Raw genomic sequence first — 2398 nt, 5'->3', positions numbered from 1 at the left:
GTTAGTCATGTTCATTCTTTTGCTGTTTCACTGTTACAAATGTGAGAAAGGATGTCGCCCCCAGCAGGCATGTAAAGGAACTCCTAATACACCATCCGGCTGGGGGTCCAGCCTGGACAATGTGCCGGGCACAGAGGTTTGTAATGGGCTGAGGTTGTCCAGAAGTAGCTGTGGAGATTCCATTTCCAGAAATTGTTCATCTTTTACTTCACTGACTTCACATCTTGATTTATGAAGAACGATTAGATGCCAAAAACATATTCCTAACACATTCTTTCTGAAGAATATGATTTATTCTATTATTTTAAAAATTCAGTCCATCTCATCATCTATTATTATATTTTTGTCATTATATATACTTAAACACATTCCTTTAGTAGACTTAAAATGCTTTAATTTTATTCCCTTAATAAATATTCATTTCAAGGTGACAACCAGAAGGGCTGCAGGCAGAAAAAAAAAAAAGCTTATCCTTCGAGCAAATTTATTATTGGTGCATTTTCTTATATGCTGTCATAAAGGCCAGGCTCTTACCACACATTAATTTTAGACTGTGTAGTTCATGTGAATGCCAAACTCCAATTCATTTTTCTGTCTACTCATGGACTGAATCATTTTATTTTCCTTTGCAGAAAAGAAATGTTATATTATATGAGGTGTAAATTTATAGCAGATGTAGTATTTAGCTTGCCAGAAGATCTCTTTCAGGAGGCAATGTTTATTTAAAAAAAAAACTAATTCAGCTTCATGACAGGGCAAGAGTATTCATATTTTCATTATTAGAGTTTCCAGTCGAAATTTGCTTTGATTTGCCCTGTTATGTCTTTGCTAATTGGCTGTATTCAGACTATAATACCGAGCATCCCCAAATCCTCACTCCATCACGTCTCGATAGCTTATGTCCATTTGTCCTTCTCATGCTCCTCCATCTTCTGAATAATGATGACAACAATGATGAAAGCAGTAGAGGTGATTAGTCAATGGCACTGTCGTTCCCAGCAGGCTGCAGGGTGAGGAGTGAATCACCCACCTCTGTCCAGGTGCTTTGCATGCGTTGTTGACTGCAGAAGCATGTCTCTGAGCGGGGACATGCAAATTCAAAATTAGGTTTCATGCCAGGCGTGGTGGCTCACGTATGTAATCCCAGCATTTTAGGAGGCCAAGGCAGATGGATCACTTGAGGTCAGGAGTTTAAGATCACCCTGGGCAACATGGTGAAACCCTGTCTTTACTAAAAATACAAAAACTTAGCTAGCGTGGTGGCGTGCACCTGTAATCCCAGCTACTCAGGAGACTGAGGCAGGAGAATCGCTTGAACCCAGGAGGCGGAGGTTGCAGTGAGCTGAGATCGCACAATTGCACTCCAGTCTGGGCGACAAGAGCAAGACTCCATCTCAAAAAAAAAAAAAAAAAAATGGGTTTCATTTCTTCCTCCTAATGGAATCTCAATGAACAGTTTCTCCTTTTGTTTGTGCTCCTGCTTCAGACACTTATGCCATATGGGCTGCAACAACCGGTACTAAGAAGAATGAATAATATTCATGAAAATATGATGCTGGATTAATGACACTGACAGACAAAGCATACTCTTGCATTGAATCAGCCTTTTAAATCTTCTGTTAAATTAAGGGCATGATATGCGAGAGTGCCACCTAAAACCTTAAAATCCACAAAACTCACTTGCAGGAAAGACTCTGTTCTCCCAGGATGTTAGCTGAGCCTCCTCTGGTCAAAGGTAGCCTCCTGGCCCTGCCCACACTCCTTGGGCTGTGGCTGTTGTCCAATTCCTTGCGGGAGGCGGCAGGTGCAAAGCTGTGCCCCAGCCAACCCCAGCGCCCTCCCTCCAAACACTCAAGCCTCCAATTCATGTTGAGTTTCCTACATGGGAGGGCAAAGCACACATGTGGATGAACAGGGTGGGCCAGTCAGTGTCTGGAAGTAAAATGGGAAGGAAAGACTAGAAGAAGGAATGGGAAGAGTCAGACCCAAGCCTTTCCATAAGCTGATCTCTGGGACAGCTTTTGTGTGAGAGAGGTGCTATTCCTCACATTAAAGATGAGTTTCGGCTGGGCGCAGTGGCTCACGCCTGAAATCCCAACAGTTTGGGAGGCTGAGGCAGGCAGATCACGAGTTCAAGAGATCGAGACCATCCTGGCCAACATGGTGGAACCCCATCTCTACTAAAAATACAAAAATTAGCTGGGCGTGGTGGCATGCACTTGTAATCCCAGCTACTTGGGAGGCTGAGGCAGGAGAATCGCTTGAACCTGGGAGGTGGAGGTTGCAATGAACTGAGATTGCACCACTGCACTCCAGCCTGGGAAACAGAGTGAGACTCTGTCTCAAAAAAAAAAAAAAAATGAGGCTAAAAGACCAAAAAGAGCAAGGTCCACTGTGG

This window comes from Pongo abelii, chromosome 17 (assembly GCF_028885655.2).
Source record: "Pongo abelii isolate AG06213 chromosome 17, NHGRI_mPonAbe1-v2.0_pri, whole genome shotgun sequence".
NCBI classification, from domain to species: Eukaryota; Metazoa; Chordata; class Mammalia; order Primates; family Hominidae; genus Pongo; species Pongo abelii.
Note: the sequence above shows the minus strand (reverse complement) of the source record.